General features: G+C 42.3%; 1 protein-coding gene across 5 annotated transcripts in view; it reads right to left on the reverse strand.

The window, feature by feature from the left end:
• Positions 1-20,320, reverse strand: part of shank3a (SH3 and multiple ankyrin repeat domains 3a) — an 813,035-nt gene that overhangs the window by 722,661 nt on the left and 70,054 nt on the right. For 4 of the 5 annotated variants that reach the window (XM_052034272.1, XM_052034267.1, XM_052034271.1 and 1 more), the window contains one exon: positions 20,205-20,259. The exons of the other annotated variant lie outside the window; for it this stretch is intronic. The gene's annotated coding sequence lies outside the window, so the exon portion shown is untranslated. The remainder of the gene's footprint in view (positions 1-20,204; positions 20,260-20,320) is intronic. 5 annotated transcript variants of the gene reach the window in all.

Genomic DNA, 20,320 nt, shown 5'->3' on the forward strand with positions numbered 1-20,320 from the left:
CCATGTCAACCCACTAACCTGTACATCTTTGGAATGTGGGAGGAAACCGGAGCACCTGGAGGAAACCCACGAGGTCACGGGGAGAACGTACAAACTCCTTAAAGACAGTGACAGGAATTGAAGCCCGATCGCTGGCGCTGTAATAGCGTTACGCTAACCACTACACTACCGTGCCATTGAGTAATCCTCAATCCACTCCAGTAAATTATCCCCAGTACCGTGCACTCTAATTTTGCTTAAAATGTTGTTTAATAATAGAAAAATAATTCAATTATTATTTTATATGTGCCCTGTTATCTTTTCCCCAACAATAGATTCCAGCATTTTCCTGACTTCTGTTTTCTTTCTCCATCCTTATTTAAATAGTGGGGTTCCTGTGGCTATCTCCAAATTTGTGGGAATCATTTTAGATTCTCTGAAATTTTACAGCCAGTGCATCCACTTTTCTATAGTTCGTCTTATTATTAGGTCGTTGTGTCCTGGGGATTTATTGTTTTTCAGCCCTATTAATCATTACAATATTAGATTTTTTTAAACTAATGTTAATGTCTTTGACTCCTCATTTACTATAGACCATTAGTCCTCCACCACTTCTCATGAGTCAGGTCCCATGAGGACACAGCATCTCTGAAGACCCAATGAGACAGTACTCTTCTTAGATGAATATGTCTTTACCTCCCTCCCCAGTGATCCCCAACTCAGCCTCTCCCCAACTCAGCCTCTCCCCAGGTGCCCTGCCATCTATATCCTAAAGCCTCCAAAAATGGAGTGCTGGGGATGGTTTCACCCCTGAGGCACTCAGTATCTCAGCAGCTAAAACTGGATCAAAGGACCCACTGCCAGTTGAGGCACACTGTGGACTTTGGAAGATGTTTGAGCAGGCTGCGGTCTACTTTGAGATTCTCAACAAAGCATCCCTTTAAATGGTAAGAGCTTAGCAAGATGTGCTACTAGTTCAAGTAGGACTTTTACGTAAAGTGGAGCTCAAAATTCCACTGGTGTTGGTGTGGGCAATAATGTGTATTATGAGAATGGAACATTGTTAGGTCCATGCCTAATTCTGGGAAAAGGCCAAACAGGCTAAATATGGGACAGTGTAAGGGAGTGCCTGGTTCAATATTTTGCACAGCACAACACAGCACAGAAAGAGGACATTTGGTCCATCAGATTTGAACAAACTCTCTGCAAGAGGAATCCAGCTGGTCTCACACCCCTGTCCTCTCTCCACGGCCCTACAAAGCCTTGCCTTTCAGATACTTATTCAATTCAATTTTGGGTGCTACAATTGAATCTGCCTCCATCATTACCTGGTAATACATTCCAGACTCAAACCACTTGCAGTGTAAAAAAGTCTATCCTAAGATGTGTATTTATTAGTCACATGTACATCGAAACACACAGTGAAATGCGTCTTTTTGTGTACTGAGAATGTGCTGGGGGACCCTGCCACCAATTGGAATAGTTCTTATATATTCTGTCTATACCTTTCGTGGTTTAAAAATTATTTTAGACCCACTCACAACCTTCACTGTTCAAAGGAGCACAACTTTGGCTTCTCCTGTCTATTCAATTGACCCGAATGTCCCATTCCTGGTATCATTTTAGTAAATCTCTTCCGCATGTTCCCTAAAACTTTTACCTCTTACCCAAAGAGTGGTATTCAGAAATGGACATAATATTCTCAAAGTGACAAATCAATGTTTTATGAAGGTCACATTGACTTCTTTGTTCTTGTACTCTTTGTCTCCAGTTATAAATTCCAGTACCCTGAATGCTTTTTTAAGCACTTTCTCAACATGAACTTTCTATGGACTATGCACATGTAGCCCCAGATCTGTTCATACTTTACCTCTTTTAGAGACGTTTCCTCTGACTTATATTGCTTTTTCTCATTCTTCTTATCAAAATGTAACACTTCACATTTACCTCATTAAATTTCATCCATCACCCATCTATCCATTCCATCAGTCTGTCTGCATCACCTTGAAGTGTTTTATTATCCTCTTCACAATTCACCATGTCTCCAGATTTTATGGAAAAAGGGAAATTATGACCTGTACCCCGAAGTCCAAATGATTAACATGTATTAAGAAAAGCAATGGTTCTAGGATCTATGACACCACTGCACTGTTCCGTCTAGACTGGAAAAGACCCTTTCAGAACAAATCTCTGTTCCTTGTTACTCAGCCGGTTTTCTGTCCATGCTCCTGCAGCCGCTTTTATTCCAGAGGCTTCAATCTTAGTGAGTAGCCTAGTACATGGCACTTATCAAACACCTTTTGGAAGGCCACGTATAACACTTTAGCTACATTTCTCTCATTAACTGTCTGTTCCTTCATCAAAAAAACTCTAAGCTTGGTCAATATAAATTGCCTTTAACCAATCCATGCTACCTTTCTCTATTCAATTCACAGTTGGCCAACTCTGTCCCTAATTATTGCTTTCCACGTCACTGTGGTTAAACTAACTAATCTATAGTTATTACATTCGTTCTAATACCCTTTTATGAAGAAGAATATAACGTTTGCAGTTTTCCAGTGCTCAGGCAATGCCTCTGAATCTGCAGATTTTGAAAGATTATAGTAGCCTTTGCAATTTTCTACCTTATTGCCCTAAACAATCAAGGATGCTTCCCATCTGGGCCAGGTGACTTCTATACATTAAGTGTAGTTAGCCTTTCTAATTCCTTTAACCCATTCAGGAATTTCAATCACATCTTCCTTTCCCAAGACTTAAGCAGCATCGTCTTCTCTGATAAAGACTAACGTCAGGTACTCATTTAGTGCCATACCCATATCCTTTGCTTCCAATGAGAAGAGTTCCTTTTTGGTCTCTAATCGTTCTCACTGCTCCTCTTGCAACGCTTCAAAATGCCAATGGAATTTTTTTCATTTCTTATATTTGCTGCCAGTCCATTATAATGAATGAGCTAAAATATCTGCATTTTAGGCCTCCCATTGTTCATTTATAGTTTTGCCTGCAAAACTTTGATTCCTGTTTACCTGGGCCAACCCTGTACTTGTGGCATTAAATTGGCTCTTCTCCAATCCTGATGAAGGGTCGTGACGGAAACGTCAGTTGTTTATTTCCCTCCGTAGATTTTGCTTGACCTGCTGAGTTCCTCCAGCACTTTACGTGTGTCTTCTGCAATCAAATATTTTTACCTTGGAATGATCTATTTGATGCCAGGGCATGATCACTGGTGTGATCCACTCCAAGTAAAATTGGTTTTTAAGTCGCTATGCCTTAAAAATTGGAATTGAAGAAGAATTGGTGTATTAAATAGATGCTGAGTTTAGTACTGGCACCTAACTGATTAACCCATAAAAATAATTACAAAATTGATGAAAAAGCCAATTTAAAAAAATTGTTTGGTGGTTTTCACCCTGAATCCTGTACAAAAACATTACCAGCAAGATTTCTGATGGCAGCCGCAGCTGGGGATGGGGGGGCGGGTGGGTGGGTGGGTGTGGATGGTTGGTGTGGATTGGTTAAATTGGGGACACAGAATGCTCTAATGTGTCTGGAAACTCCTATATATAGGACTGGCCCAATAGACTTCAATGCCACAAGTGGCTTAAGCCATAGCCACTGATCAAGGACCATTGATTGCTGCACACAGATCATTAGTGTTGGCCATTATAATGCTAACTATTGAAAATGAGTCTGAAAGGTGCTGTGTGCATAACCTTGATGTGACATTGCTTTAATTACCCGTTCTTTCTTGAAACTTGCATGTTTCTTTTTTTTAAAAATTGAGTTAGGAAAGAAAGTTTTCCCAAAAAGCTCCAATTTCTGCCAGCAGTTGAGCAAACAAATACTGTGTGACCATATCTCATCATGAGGTATGCAACTGATGCTGGGCAAATGTCAGCTGCACTGAGGTGACTTACACCAAGGCCAATTTCTAAATGATCGATGGTGGAATTTAATCGGTGCCAAACATGCATAAAAATGCACACAAATGGATCCAATTTTGTTGGCAGTGTTGTACAAACAATTAGTGGTTCATAGAACAGTACAGCACAATACAGGCCCTTTGGCCCACAATGTTGTGCTGACCTAAGACTATCTAACCCCTTCCTGCCACATATCCCTTTACTTTAAATGCCTCCATATGCTTATCTAGTAATCTCTTGAATTTGACGAATGTACCTGCCTCCACCACGGCCCCAGGCAGTGCATTCCATGCCCCAACCACTCTCTGGGTAAAAAACCTTCCTCTGATATCTCCCTTAAACTTCCCACCCATTACCTTAAAGCCATGCCCTCTTGTATTGAGCATTGGTGCCCTGGGAAAGAGGTGCTGGCTGTCCACTCTATCTATTCCTCTCAATATCTTGTATACCTCTATCATGTCTCCTCTCATCCTCCTTCTCTCCAAAGAGTAAAGCCCTAGCTCCCTTAGTCTCTCCTCATAATGCCAACATTATGCCAGCATTTTCTGTTGTGGTCAGGGTCATGGTCAGCCTCAGTCTCCTAGCTTCAGGGTTCTTCCAGGCTGCCAATCTCTGCCACACCTCACAGTTCACTATTCACTACTGCACCAGGGTGCTGACCCAAACTCCATACTCGGAATGCTCGAGGCTACTCTGCCCACAGTAGCAGACAGAGTAGGCTCAAGTATTTGGCTGCTCTGCATGCTTCTCCAAAGTGCAAGCATTTCTAGACTACACTCATGTCCTTACCTGCTTGTGGCCTTGGGAGGGTCTCTGTGACCTTGTTGCCTAAAAGGCATGCATCCTGCAGGTACTCTTCTTCTCCAGTTTATCCTGACCCCATTGGAGCACCCACTAAGCATCTGTCATCTTTACAGCATGCATCCATTCAATAGAAACATTCCCCTTTCGCTGGAGGAGTGGTGATTATTTTGTGGTGTGTTCCTTCAAGGATTAGCTGCAAAGATTGCACCTGATTGATTAGATGCTAGGAACTGCAGGAGTGTGCAACATATCATAGAACCAGTGCGGTGTCATACAAGCTGGTCTGTGAACATTATTCTGCGAGACTCACAAATGAAATTCTCACTTTCTATGCTACTTTCACAAACAGCATCAAGGTGACCCACAACTCTGATTTAACAACAATAAAAAGTGGCATGGAGCAACTTCTATGCCAGGGTGCTGGGACAGGAGTTACTTATTGACAGTGTGAGGAACTTGGATTAATGGCAGGAGAGATACAGTCAATAATACAGATACAGAGGAAGTTTCCTGAGTGGCATTGTGAGGTATTTTGTGATATCAGTGGAGAAAAGCAGGCAGTAATAGAGGGCATTGAAGGAAAGGTTTCAAAATAACATTGTGAGGTTTCTGGATTAACAACAGTAGAATAGCATCGGGCAATGGGGCAAGGGTTATTGAATATCTGCAGGAGAACCAGAGCAACTCCAGAAGGGAGATAAATGGAACGATCAGAATTTCTTGCTTTCTCAAACAAGTCAGTTCATTTGGAAGCCTACTATCATCCCAGCAGTGAAAGAAAAATAATTAAGATGTCCATCTCCAAGATTAAGTAGCTGATTTTCAATTCCTTTATGTTTTCATGAGAGCCATCATTGCACTCAATCATTGTTCACAAACAATGGAAGATCAGAGTGAATATCAATTAATCCCAGAAGGCTAGCTCCTCCAGTAACTTGTCACCAAATGATTCCTTAAATAGTGACCCTCAGAATCAGCTTCCCTTTGTTCAAAATAAGCTCTTTATACTTATACAGTGGCTCAGAATCGACTGTCACAAAGCATTCCTGCAATATTTTGCAGCACTTTAGTATAGTTATACTGTTCCAAACTCTTGCCCAAATGGTGTTCACCCAGAATGACGTGCTTTCCCCATAAATTCATTGGTGGATCGAAGCTGGCCGTCCTATCATCAGTGCCCTCGAGTACTATGGATCTGTCTTGCATTAGTTGGAGCATTAATTCACTTACAATATTTCATTATAACCAATGAACATGCAGAGAATGGAGGGATATGGACCATGTGCAGGCAGAGAGATTACATGTCATCAGCTTGATTAGTTCGGCACAACATTGTGGGCTGAAGGGCCTGTTCCTGTACTGTACTGTTCTATGTTCAATGCAAACTTTGTTATTTTAACCCCCTATAGACATGCTCTCAGGGACCTCAATTAAATAGTGACATGCTCTCAGGGATACTTTGCAAATACCAACATTTTCCAAGGAACTCCCTGCATTACTGACAATAGGTCTAGGTATCTCCTGGTACACTCACAGGGATAGCCTACAAATACTTGCATGTTCCCAGGGATATGCTGCAAATAATGACACACTTCCGGGAGGAAATGGAAATACTGACTCTCTTGCAGACCCCTGTAAATGCTAACAACTTCCCAAAGACCTTCTGTACATATTGACACACAATCGGGGGGCACCTTAAAAATACTGACACACACCCAGCAAATATTAACACACTTAAATGAAGGGAAATGTTCACCAAAATAGTGGAAAATTAGGTTAAAAGGTATGGGAGAAGATGATCAGTGCCAAGCACTTTAAAAATTTAAAATGAGACTTACAATGTTGCCTTGGAGTAAGCCTGAAATTTGGGAGAACTTTTGACATCAACATAAGAACCTAAGAAATAGGAGCAGGAGTAGGCCATCTGGCCCATCGAGCCTGCTCTGCCATTCAATAAGATCATGGCTGATCTGGCCATGGACTCAGATTAGCCAAAAACTGAAGAAGAAAATAAAAGACATGACTAATGCAGCAAAATTTATAAAAACAGATTGTAAATATTATGTAAAAAGAGTGAAGTGAAAGTAAACATGGATCCCTCAGAGGATGAAAAAGGAGAATTAAGGAAGTATCTGTAACATTAACCAAATATTTAAAATCAGTTATTACAGTGGAAGACAAATGAAAAATGAATGAGAGTGAAGAACTCAAAATAATTAATATTCGTAAAGAGGAAATACAGGATAAATTAGGGGGAATAAAAGCCAACAAATCAATTGAACCTGAAGTCCTACATCCCTGGCTTCTAAAAGATGTGACTGTAGACATAGAGGATGCATTGATAGTGATTTCATAGAATTCCTAAGGCTCTGGAATAAATCTTCTTGATTGGAGGCAGCAAATGTTAGAACTCAATCCATAAAAGGGGTGAGGGGGGAAGAAAAAGTAAGGAACTGTAAGACAGTTAGTCTGACATTCCCTTCCAATTATCAGAAAATTGCCAGAATTCATTATTTGGGAAGTGGTAATAGGACACTTTGAAGATGATAACGTGATTACCCGGTCAACATGCTTTTATGAAAGGAAAATTGCATTTGACGAAGGAAACTTATGAAAATAGGATGCCTGAATTTTAAAAAGGAATTTTTAAAATCCTACAAGAGAATACACAAAAGATGCATTCAAGAGATTTTGAGCAACATAGTTGAGCAACACTGGATCTTCCAGTGACTGGTCAGCTACACAAACTTCACAGTCACATTCCCATCCATGCACACTTTTCTACCAATGAACCACTAGACACATCCTTCCAATAGGGTAGTGGCTCCAATGGACCTGTGACTTGCAGAACAGCTCTTAGGCCACTGAGAGGTATTGGCTGAGGAGGCTCCTGATGATGACTTGCCCTGTGGGAGACAGCAGGGAGACCCCTCTGTAGTTACCACAGTTGGACTTCCTCCTTTCTTGGAAGATGATCGTGACTGCAGCATCTCTAAACTCCTCCGGTATATGCTCCTCCTCTTAGTGTGGACAATGAATTGTGGATTTGTAACAGAAGCTCTTCACCACCAAGTTTCAGGATTTCATAAGGGATGCCATCTGTTCCCATGACCTTTTTATTTTTGAGATGGGTTACGGCCTCCTTGACTTCCTGTTGGAGTGACAGCAAGGCTGGCCCAAAAAGGTTAGCATGGGATGGACTCCAGTCTTCTGTCAAGGACAGAGTAAGGATCAAGGATTCTTTGAAGTGTCAAATATTCATGACTCCTATGAATCCCTGACTAATAGTAATGCTCCTCATGTATTTGTAGCAAATACTGACACACTCCCTTGCAACCCCAGCAATTACTCACACTTCCATGTAAATTCTGAAAAATAGACTCTGCTCCAGTAATGTATGCCAGCGTCTGAACAAATACAGAATTCTGTGCATCATGGACAAGATTGTAATACCATCAAGAACCATACAGGATCTGTGACCTAACCCTGACAAAGATCAATAATGATAGGTCTTTCATTTAATCTATTATTGAATACACCACTTCTTTCCAAGTCAATTTCAGGAGTCTTTATTCATACATTTTCCCTCTTATCTCTGTTATTTCATGTAAATCTTGATTGGCTAGAAATTCTTTAGAGCCTGGAAAGGTGGGTTGAATTATTCAGTTGTTCTTAAAGATCCACTTCAACAGAATTCTATAGTACACAAGGCCCAAGGCATCATGCATTATAGTTTCAGCCTTGCACAATTGACACATGGATGTGTCAATTCTTTACATGGTCCACAATAGTGGAACACACAAAGGAAAGCAGATAGGCCATGGCCCAGTTCATAGATTGTAGGAACGGTAGAGGGGTCATGGAAGAGAGAGACCTGGCAATGGGGGAGAAAGCTTCAATCAGATATTGGGCATAGGAACACAAGGGTCAGGATAGGACATTGGGGTGTTAATCGCAAATGGCCGCTGGATGGGAATTTTGGGGGTCAAGTTCAGGTATGGGGTGATTCAGGGGAGGGGAGGAGTTGGGTTCATGATTGGCAAAGGAGATCACTGCTGGGGTGAAATGGTTGGAGACACAGATGGGTGAACCACCGTGAGAGATAAGAACTTAAACACCTACCTGAAAAGGGCTCCTGCACTGGACGCTGCCATCTGGGAGCCTTTAAGGCTAATACAAGGCCTTGAATATGGTGTAAATACAAGAGGCTGCAGATGTTGGAATCTGGAGCAAAAAAACAAACTGCTGGAGGACCTCAGAAAATTGGGCAGCCTCTGTAGGGAGAAAGGAATTGTCGATGTTTCGGGTTGAGACACTGCATCAAGACTGAAAGTGGAGGGGGAGATAGCCAGTATAAGGAGGGGTGGAAGTTGATGGGCAGATGGATCCAGGTGGGGGAGGAGGAGGGGGAGGGGTAGAGCTGGGAGACTGAAGCAGGTGCATCATAGGTGGAAGACAAGGGAAAAAAAAAATTCATGCGCACCTCCTCCAACCTCGTCTACTGCACTTGGTGCTCTTTATGTGGCCTCCTCTACATTGGTGACTGATTTGCAGAGCGTCTATGTTCTGTTCGCAATGGCCATCCCAAGTTCTCAGTTGTATGCCATTACAACTCCCCTCTTCATTCCCAGCTGCTTGTCTTTGGCCTTCTCCACTGCCAGGGTGAGGGCCAAAGCAAACCAAAACACCTCATGTTCTGCCTGGATAGTCTACAACCCAATGGTATGAACATTGGATTTTCCAATCTCAGGTAACTCTTACCTCCTATGATCCCCTCTCCCTCTGATCCACCTCTGGTCCTTCCATTTTTGTTCCCCTTCCCATTCTCCCCTCCAGCCCCCCCCCCCCCCACCTGCCATCACCGATTCTTTTATTCCCCCCTCCTGGTTTCATCCACCTACAACCCACAAAGTTCACCCACAAGAACCCCTCTACCATCTGGATCCAATTGCCCTGCATCTCTCCCCTAATGATCCCATTATCATCGTTCTTACTTATCAGATTCCAGCACTGGTAGCCTTTGTTGTATTCGGGCTTAACACCCTCCAGTTGCTATATCCACTCCTCTCTCTCTCCCCCACCTGGTTCCATCTGCCTGTCATCCTTCACCCTTCCTCAGTCCACCTATCACCTACTGGCTCCTGTCTCACCCTTCCTCCACTTCTCTTTATACTATATGTTTTCCCTCTCCACTCTCAGCCCTGATGCAGGGTCTCAACCTGAAATGTTGAACGTAGAACATTACAGCACAGTACAGGCCCTTTGGCCCACAATGTTGCGCCGACATTTTATCCTGCACTAACATCTATCTAACCCTTCCCTCCCACATAGCCCCCTATTTTTTCTATCATTCATGTGTCTATCTAAGAGTCTCTTAAATGTCTCTAATCCCATAACCTCTGCCAGCAGTGCGTTCCACACACCCACCATTCTCTGTGTAAAAAACTTACCCCTGACAACCCCCTCATACCTTCCTCCAATCACCTTAAAATTATGTTCCCTCGTGTTAGCCATTGTAGCACTGATAAAAAGTCTCTGACTGTCCACTTGATCTATGGTTCTTATTATCTTGTACACCTCTATCAAGTCACCTCTCACCCTCCTTCTCTCCAAAGAGAAAAGCCCTGTTCGCTCAACCTATCCTCATAAGACATGCTCTCCAATCCAGACAACATCCTGGTAAATCTCCTCTGCACCCTCTCTAAAGCTTCCACATCCTTCTTATAACGAGGTGACCAGAACTGAAAACAATACTCCAAGTGTGGTTGACCAGAGTTCTATAGAGCTGCAACATCACCTCGTGGCTCTTGAACTCAGTACCCCGACTAATGAAGGCCAACACACCATACGCCTTCTTAACAACGCTATCGACCTGCGTGGCAACCTTGAGGGATCAATGGATGTGGACCCCAAGTCCTTTGAGGTCCACGTGACAATTCCTTTGCCCCCTCAGATGCCGTTCAACCCACTGAGTTCCTCCAGAGGTTTGTTTTTTGCCTTGTATATGGTATGATGGTTTGTTTCTGCATGACAGGCCTGCACTCAACATGCGTGGGCTGTCACAGGTGTCAACAGCACTGTGGTGAGTACTGCAGCAGGTAGTGTGTGTTTGTGCATCAGATACATGTAGGGCCTGGAAAGAAAATCATGAACCACATGTAGTGCCTTTGCAGTTATCCAATTGGGTACTAGCCCGAACCAAAGCTCTGGAAAACATTCAATATCACTTCCTTGCTTTCACATTCATGTCCTTCTCCACAAGTACTGGGAATCAAAGATAGCCTTCATTACCCACTTTTCCATTTTTATCATTTTCTGCACTTCACCCTCCAAGTCAACACGCTGCTGAGGATCTCGCAATGTTCTTCACCTCACCGACTTTCATCGCACGAGTATGTCAGTCACACAAAAGCTGTTTGCTCACCACTAATCTCTTTGTGTCTTATTGCCAATCAACTTAACCCTAAAAATAATATTTTCCCAATGTTTTCAGCAACCATTTCACTCAAATTGATCCTCTGGGTGCTCTGGTTTCCTCCCAAATCCTAAAGATGTGCAGGTTGGTGAATTACTTAGCCACAAGTGTGTGGGTGAGTGGTAGAATCTTGTGAGGGGTGGGGGAGGTGGAGTTGGCAGGAACATGGGGAGAATAAAATGGGATTAGTGTAAATGGCTGCTTGATGCTTGGATTTGGTATGTTAAAGAGCCTGCTTCTGTGCTGTATGTTCCTTTGACTTTATGACTCTATAATGCCATAGCTGCTGCTAAAGTCAGCCAGTGCACCTCACAGGCCAGTGATAGAATCTAGCAATAGGCACTAGTGAGATGCATTAGGGACCATTGCATAGGCAACGATTAAATTTGACGAACAACAAGTATCGGCTACTCGAGATTGGCTGTCTTGCAAGATCTAATCTAATAGCTCAGTTACAGTTCCCTTAACAGTCTAATCACTCAGTGTGAAAATGCTTTCCATCTGCTCAGCTGAGTGGATCTTGTTGGATCAGCGACACTGATAACAAACTTAATAGCACCCAATTAATAGCAGTTCATTCCTGGGTTTGCTTCATCAGAAATTTGACTTGATAGTGCCCAATTAGCAACAAAAACCACTGCAAACAGCACCATTCCCTTACTAATTAGGCAGTGCTCATTTCAAATGTAGCCTTCTTAATGCTTCAGTAGTTCTCTTCCACCGCTTGTTTCACGTGGCTGGGGCAATGTCAGTTGCTTAGATCAGTCGCTGGCTAAAAGGACATGACCAGCATCACAAATCTCAATTAACTGCAAAACCAGAGAGAGACTGGGCAATAGACCACACACATAATCACATATGCAACAGAGAATGTATATACAAAATCAGGAACAGGCAATGTGAGCAGGACAGAGCTTTTTTCACACAGACAGATAGACATAAGCGTGCATCCATGGATGAGGATCACAATAACTCATTATTCGTCATATCCTAGGATCAGAACAATGTCCTAGAGAACTTTATACCCCATAACTCATTCCCAGATATTTGTTATTCTAATGTAAAGTACTGAATCCCTGATTAGATTCCAGGCTGTAACTCTTATTAATATATGAACAAACCACCTATTGAAGTATTTCAATTCCTTCTGGATAACTATTAGTTGTTAAGGAAAGAATGAGTAAAAACGTCTTCAGTCCCTTGTAATAACTGTGTTAAGCTTTGCAATCATAAGAGAGGGTAATGCATTATGACACAGTGCATGGTTGAGACTGGTCAGGTAAGTATGGTCAGTGTAATGTGGCTTTCTAGCATCACTTGAGAGCCATAGAGTTATATATAATAGAAATTGGCACCTTTGGCTCACCACATCCATGCTGACCTATTTGCCCAAGGACCCAAATCCCATTTTCACTTATTAGATCTGTTTTCTTCTTTGCCTTGCCTATTTCAGTGCTTGTCCAAATGTCTCTTAAACATAGTGATAGTACCTGGCTCCTCTGCTAATTCCAGATATCAACCACTCTCTGTGTAAAAAAAGAAGTCCATCAAATCCCCTTTAAAGCTCCTTCCTTTCACTTTAAACATGTGCCCTCTTGTTTTTGATACCCTAACCATGGGAAAAAGATTTTGACCATCCATCCTATCTATGCCTCTTATAATTTTATATAATATATACCACAAACAACAAGGGTCCCAGCCACAATCCCTGTGGTGCACCACTGGTCACAGACTTCCAATCAAAAAAAGCATCCTTCCAACACTACCTACTGCCTCCTATCACTAAGCCAATTTTGGGTCTAATTTGCCAGCTTACCTTGGATCACATATGCCTCAATACTCTGGACCAGCCTACCAAACAGGACTTAATCAAATGCTTTACTGAAGTCCATCAATCTCCTATTTTTCCCTCCTTATAAAACTCAATCAAATTAGTGAGGTAGGATTTCCCCTGCACAGAACCATGCTGACTGTCCCTGACCAGCCCCAACGTAAGGCTCACCAGGCTGTAGTTCCCTGGCTTATCCCTGCTTCCTTCTCAAATAAGAACAACATTAGCAATCCTCCGGTCTTCTGGCACCCTGCCCATAGCTATTGAAGATGCAAAAATCCCCATCAGGGCGCCAGCTCTCTCTTTGCTTGCCAAAGCAACCTGGCATAGATCTCATCCAGCCCTGAGGATGTATCAATCCTTATGCATTCCATGGCATTTAACACCTCCTCCTTCTTAATACTGACCTACTCCAGATTAGCCCTCCTTGAATTTATTGTTTTCCACATCCTTCTCCTTGGTGAATGCAGATGAGTACACACACACACACACCTGGCTCCACACATAGATTATCCTTCTGGCCTCTAACAGAACACACTCTTTCCCTAGCTACCCTCTTGCTCGTGATATAGAATCCCTTGCAATTCTCCTTAGTCTCAGTTGCCAAATATATTTCATGGCCCCTTTTTGTCCTTCTAATTTCTTTAAGTTCTCTCCTACGTATTCTATTTTACTTAAGACTCCCTCAGTCCGTTTCCTATACCTTCCATCTGTTTCCTTTTATGTTCAGAACTGTTACTGGCACAGGCTAGCTTCAAAGTGTCAATGGTTCTGATGGTAATGAAGGGTCATGGCGAAGCTGTGAGCATTTATGCCAAAAACTGTTGGTAACTGCTGCTCTTCAGGGAACCTCTGGGATTTCAATGTAAATAATAATATCAGTGCCAGCAAAGGCCAGGAATTCTTGAGCTTTGTGCACATTTGATATTGATCACAGATAGTACTGAGATCACAGTTCCATTGAAATACAGCCACAACTTCAGAATCAACTTCAGGTTGATTCTAAAACAGAAATGCTGGAAGAACTCAGCCAGTCCAGCAGCATCCATGGCAAGAGAAACCAATAATGTTTCTGGTCAATGATCCTTCCTCATTGATCCAAAACGTAAACTGCTTTCTCTTTCCACAGATGCTGCTTTACTGGCTGAGTTCTTCCAGCATTTCTGTTTTTGTTTCAGATTAAAGCTTCTACATTTTTATTTGGTTTCAGCTTTGGTTCAGTTTGATCTCTCACAAGGTAGAAGATTCAAGATTCATTCTAGAAACGTGTAATCTAGATTGACAATTCAAATTAGTGCTGCTCTGACAGAAATGCTACCTTCCAAATGAGATGTTCAACTGAGCTGCCTCCTAACATTTCTGCTGACTATTAAAGACTTAGTCATAGATTCCTGGATTGGGAAGGCTGAAAGCCCTTTCTGAAAGGTGCTATCAAAATGCAAGTGATTCTTTCTGTCAGTTATGTTAAATGAACCACTGTACCTCAATGAAGGCCTATTAACCAATGATTGGGCTGTGTTCAATTGTGGATAAATCCTCTACTACTTAATCTTATGATCAACAATCTGTAATAGTCTTTATCATGCTAAATTTGATTAACTGCTTTACTGGCATACATTGTATCTTATTAGCAAAATTCTGCTAGTAAGATACATTTGTATATATCTAATCCTTTTAAATCCAAGCGATGTGGAGAGAGTATTTTCCAAAGACATTTATATGCCAGTTCCTGTCATGTAGATCTTGAGGTAAACATATGTTAACTATGGACAGTCAGCTACACGTACCTTTAAGATTCATAAAAATTCTAGAGCAAATGATTGGCAGCTTTATAAACAGATGTGAAGTGGAAATTTGTCCATGTGACAACTGAAGTGTGACAACTAAAATATGACAGTGAAGAATGATACTAGTGTCACAATACTTATACTTCTGTGACTGGTTCAATTAAAAGTTAGCATTGCCCAGTGCAACCAGGGGACTTTGCACGATAATAGCCTGTCCCCTTATAATTTTGAAGAAGTAGATCTCCCACTCTTTGTGATTTCCTTGTTGCATTCAGAGATCAGAGAAGACACAGTTGACAATGGCTTGGAAGTCCTAGAATTGCAATGGTTAATTGCAACAACTGAAAACTTGAGGGATTGGCTGGTCTTTTCCTCCCTGTCATATATCTACACTTACAAATTTCATGCTGTGATTTCTCCTACCCACTTTTCCAATGACTCAGCTTCAGTCAGAGAATAAATATGCAGTAACTCAGAGTAATCATTTTGCTATGAAGTGAAGAAATCTCTCAAAAGGGCCTCAACAGGAAATGAACCTTATCAATAGGAAGTTTAACCAATAACATATGCAGGAACTGCAGTGAACTACTGGAAATAGAAAACAAAAGCTGTAAGGTCAAGACCTGAAGTGACTCGATAAAAGACCTGTCTCCTGCTTATGGGAACTTGCAATGAGAATGTTGACCAATGGGATTACGTACATGGTAATCACTCCACTTAAAATTAATTCACTGAATCCGAAGCTCTCAGACACTTCTGAGACGTGATGAAGTTCTATATAACTGCAAGTCCAATGGAATCAAGCTGTACAATAATAGTGAGGAATACAAAAACATGAAAAATTGTACGTAAATAACATGAGCATCAGGCATTCAATAAGATCAAAGCAAATCCTGTACCTCACATTCCACAGTGGTTCCTGTGTCCCTCAAAATCCTTAGTGTCAAAAAATTACTAATATTAGTCTTCAATAACTTCAATGATTGAGAAAATACAAACATATGGTTTGGAAAATTCAGAACTTCTTGATCGAAAAATCTTTCCAGATGCATTATTTTCCTAGGCTAAGGCTCACGGTCTTTTTAATCTTGAGAGTAGGGGGATCTATCCTTCTCACAATCACAATCAGCAAGAAAATAAAACAATGAAGCAGTTTTGAACAGAGCATTGCAGAAAATCTGTCCCACACTTGTGAATATTTCTAAACTGAGCTATCAACCGAAATGGTCGAGAAGAAAGTTTCTTCTGATAATGGCAAAGTACAGAATTATTCATGGTGACTGACATTTCTGTTCAACATGACTGACACAGGGGCAGATAAGCTTGGCATGGAAATTTGTCTAAATTTGTCTTAGGATGGCAGTGCAAGCTAATGATGACATATTGGCCCCAGTTCGATACTTGGATAGAACATAGCACATTAAAACACAGTACAGGCCCTTCAGCCCACAATGTTGTGCCGACATTTTATCCTTCTCTAAGAACTACCTAACCCTTCCCTTCCACATAACCCTCCACTTTCAAAAAAAAAGGGGGTGGCACGGTAGCGTCGCAGTTAGCACGACGCTATTACAGCGCCAGCGATCGGGTTCAATTCCCGTCGCTGTCTGTAAGGAGTTTGTACGTTCTCCTGTGTCTGTGGGGGTTTCCTCCGGGTGCTCCGGTTTCCTCCCACATTCCAAAAACGTACAGGTAGGTTAATTTGGGTTTAAACTGGCGGCGCGGACTCGTTGGGCCGGAAGGGCCTGTTACCACTCTGTAAATAAAATTTTAAAAAATATTTTTCTGTCATTCATGTGGCTATCTAAGAGCCTCTTAAATGTCTCCAATGTATCTGCCTCCACCACCTCTGCCGGCAGTGCATTCCACGCACCCACCACTCTCTGTGTAAAAAAACATACCTCTGACATCCCTTTACACCTTCCTCTAATCACCTTAAAATTATGACCCCTCGTGTGAGCCATTTTCACCCTGGGAAAAAGTCTCTGACTATCCACTCAATCTATGCCTCTTATCATCTTGTACACCTCCATCAGGTCACCTCTTATCCTCCTGCGCTCCAAACAGAAAAGCTCTCGTTCGCTCAAACTATCCTCATAAGATAATGTGTGATGAATCTGATCACACTTGTTTGTCCCCTAATATATGCGACTGGATCTCATCTGGTTGTACTTAAGATGCCTGTTTTGTCTAGTTCACATCATGTTACCTCCTCCCATGAACACATCCCTTACTTCATTTTAGGATTTAGCAATTTAGGATAAAAAAAATCTCTCTAACTTGACATCAGTGAAATATCATCAATTCAAAGTCCAAAGTTAGAAAAAAATTACTTTCCATTTCACAGGTGTCAGAATTAGAGACCCCTAGACCTGACAGTGCTCATGCGATACTGAGGATAATTCACAAAAAGCAGAAACTGCTATGTGGATCTCTCACGCAGATCCATCAATTTTCCATAGATGGAACAGAGACAAATACCATATCGACTTTAAATGTTTGTATAGGATAAGGTCATTCAACCTCTTGGAACTTTTCCCCAGTCAATCCCAGCTAATCTGTACCTCAGTTCTATTTCCCTCCTTTGCTTTACCTCTTGCTTTCCTTGCCTAACAAAAAGAAATCAATCTTAGTCTTGCATTTGAAAAAGGGAGTTCCAAATTTCTATGTCCTTCATGTCCCAATTTTGTTCCTAAATAGCAACATCCTAATTTTAATAATGGGGGAAATTTCCCACCCTGATGCAAGCATTCATGCTGGGACTCACCTCTTCCCATGAAAGTCTTAGATGCTACTGTGAGCTCAGCTCAAGTAAGTGGTGGTATCTTCTGTCCTTCCACCTATGCTGGTGTCTGCTCCAAGTTGCTCTGATGACTCCTTATGGAATCTAGTTGGGCCATATGATCATCTACAGCCTTCCCAGCTATTAGACTGGGAATTCTCCCCAGGAGCATGATAATCCACATTCAAGTAAATGAGATCAGCTCCCAGGAGAAAGTAAATAGTTATTACCCATATTATCTATTTAAGTTAATTAATGGTTTTAATTGACTTTGAGTGTAGTGTTTAAAATGTGAAGAAAAAAAACAACTTAAAAAAAAGTAACTTTTTAAAAAATGTTCCAGAATTAACAAAGTTTGGTTAAAAACATAATCAATTAATGGTGCCAATTACATGTGCTGAGACAGGTTGTACATTGCACTCGGCCACCCTAAAGTGCTGGCAGCCAGACACCCAGCTGAAGACAGTGTTGGACAACCAGTGTGTGGCATAGAGGTGGCTGCCCAGCTATTTTGGACAACAAAGCATCTGCCCCATTATGTTGGAGACACAAGAGACTGTAGATGCTGGAATCTGGAACAATAAGCAATCTGCAGGAGGAGCTCAGTGGGTAGAGCAGCAGTCAGGGGAAAGGAATTGTCAAAGCTTTGGTTCGAAACCCTGCATCAGGACTAAGGGCAGAGAAGGGAGAAAGCCAGTATAAAGGCAAGAAGGGGCCAAAGGTGATTGGTGGCCAAGGGAGGGGATGAAGGATGATGCGCGGATGGAGCAAGGTAGGGAAGGGAAGGTGCAGTTGGGAGACGGAGGAAGGTGGGTGGTGGATGGAGGCAGACAAAAAAATGGGAAGATGGAGCCAGAAGGGGGGAGAGGAGGTGAAGCTCCTGGAGGATGATAAGTAGCAACACAAAGGCTACTAGTGCTGGAATCTGATGAATAAGGTGATAATGGGAACCATTAGTGGAGAGCTGAAAGGCAGATGAAACCGGGACCCAATGCGGGACGGGGGGAGGAGGTGGGTGAAATGTGTGGATAGTAGGTGGATGCAAGCAGGAGGGGGGTATGGGAAAGAGGACAAAAATAGGGGGAACCAGAGGAGAATCAGAAGGGGGGGGGGGGAGAGAGAGAGAGTGATAGAGAGCAAGTGAGAGAGAGAGCGAGAGCGAGAGAGAGAGAGAGAGAGCAAGGATTACCTGAAATTGGAAAGTTCAATGTTCATACCATTGGGTTGTAAACTACCCAGGCAGAATATGAAGTGTTGTTCCTCTAACTTGCACTGAGCTTCACTCTAGCATTGGATAAAGCTGAGGATGGACTGGTCAGTGTGGGAATGGGAACGGGAATTGCAATGGCATGCAACTGGGAGCTCAGGGTGGTCTTTATGAACATAGTGCAGGCATTCTGCAAATTGGTCACCTAGTTTGTGCTTGGTCTCACCAATCTGGAGGAGGCCACATCAGGATCACTGAATGGAGTAGACAAGGTTGGAGAAGGTGCACATGAATCTTTGGCTCACCTCGACAGGCTGTTTAGGTGCCTGGATGGTGGCGAGGGAGGTGTAAGAACTATCTATGATCCACCTGCCTCCATCCCCCAACTCCACACCCCACCTCCCCTGTCTGGCTTGATCCACCCATCATCCTTCACTACCCACCACCAACCTCCCTCCCTACTCCTGGTCCACCCTTGGCCCCTTTCTGTCCTCCCACTCTCCTCTTTATACTGGCCATCTTCCCTCTCCACACTCAGTCCTGATGTAGAGTTTCAACCTGAACTGTCAACCATTCCTCTCTCCCCACAGATGCTGCTCAGCACACTGAGTTCGTCTAGCAGATTGTTTGTTGCCCCATTATACTGCTTTATTCTCAATTCCCCTGCCATTTATCTCGTAAATCTATTTAACATTTTAAACATCTCAATCTTTTCACCCTTCATTCTTATGTATACAAAGGAATACAAGGCAGGTTAATGCAACTTATCTTAACAACTGAAGTAACATACTTATACTAGTATGTATGAGTATATATGCCTTAGTGTGACTCTTGTAAATCTATGCTGGACACCCTCCAAGGCCAACATATTCTGCATGGGGTGTGGTGCACAAATTGAAAGCCATCTTCTAAATGGATTCTGACCAAGGTTCTGCAGAAAAGCTTCCTGTGCTTTGTGTTCACTCCTCTCGAGATAAAGGACAAAATTCCATTTGCCTTTTTTAAACAGACACAAAACGAAAAGCTCAGCAAGTACAGCTGACTCAAATGCTTCAGGCCCTTGTTGGAGCCCATCATCAGCTGATCTGTCACTAAGTCATAAACTGGCAGAGATGAAAAATACAATTACTGACACTCAAATCCCTCTCATCAAAGCATTTGTTGCCCTGTTTTACCAATACTGTGCTTTGATTTATTTCTGCTCCTTTACTTCACAGTACTATTTCTGTCCAGCTTGCAGATTGCTGCCAATGTGCCGGGCTCCCTTTATCTCTGAACATCAACTGAAATCATCAACCTGATCAGGTGAGAAGCAAGAATAACTCAGTCACTCAGACAGTTTCATTCTTTGATTTGCGTTACCAGCCAATTTGGCCTTGGGCTCAACAGAACCAACAAATTCATTTCTTCTGCTCTTACCTCAGAACAGCAAGCGACAAGTTAAACTGATCTTCTTGGTCTGTTATCTCTTAGCCTAGAAATTAAAAGACAATTGAGAAATGAAATCATGCAAAGCAATTGCAGTGACAGGCAGT

This window comes from Pristis pectinata, chromosome 19 (genome assembly GCF_009764475.1).
Source record: "Pristis pectinata isolate sPriPec2 chromosome 19, sPriPec2.1.pri, whole genome shotgun sequence".
NCBI classification, from domain to species: Eukaryota; Metazoa; Chordata; class Chondrichthyes; order Rhinopristiformes; family Pristidae; genus Pristis; species Pristis pectinata.